Source organism: Colobus angolensis, unplaced genomic scaffold, assembly GCF_000951035.1.
Source record: "Colobus angolensis palliatus isolate OR3802 unplaced genomic scaffold, Cang.pa_1.0 Scaffold224, whole genome shotgun sequence".
Classification (NCBI taxonomy): Eukaryota; Metazoa; Chordata; class Mammalia; order Primates; family Cercopithecidae; genus Colobus; species Colobus angolensis.
In genome coordinates this window covers 73,334-73,829 of record NW_012115422.1, presented here as the reverse complement: position 1 = coordinate 73,829, position 496 = coordinate 73,334, and positions in this window count along the sequence as shown.

Below are 496 nucleotides of genomic sequence, written 5' to 3'. Positions count from 1 at the left end.
GGGGGTGGAGGAAGTGGGAAACGAGCAAATGGTCGGCGAACGGTTTGGCCCACCAAGCCCTTTAAATGCACTTAACCACCGCCCGGTACTACGGTCAATTCCCACTGAGTGCGCAACCCAAGTTCTAGGAGACCGGTTCGAAAGACCTTAACGATCCAACGCACTGGCCCTCAGCGGTTAGAAACGGACGCTTTTGCCGGGAGGGGTGCGCGCCCAAGGGCCACCCACTTAGCGTGGGTATAGACGCGGCGAGCCACGCACTGGCTCCGAGTTGTGTGAGGGAAAAGGATGGGCCGCCGCAGGACAAACTCCTAGGGGACAGGCAGGCCGGCTCTGCCTGGCAGGCACAATCGGGACCGGCCAGCCCTTCCGGACGGTGTCCGGCCTTTGGCGGGCGCACGTGCCTAGGGCTTTCCAGCGCTGCCAGCCGTCCTGCAAACGACTCAAGTCTCCACGCCGCCCGCACTTCGGATGCGCACGCCGCGCAGGAACGTCC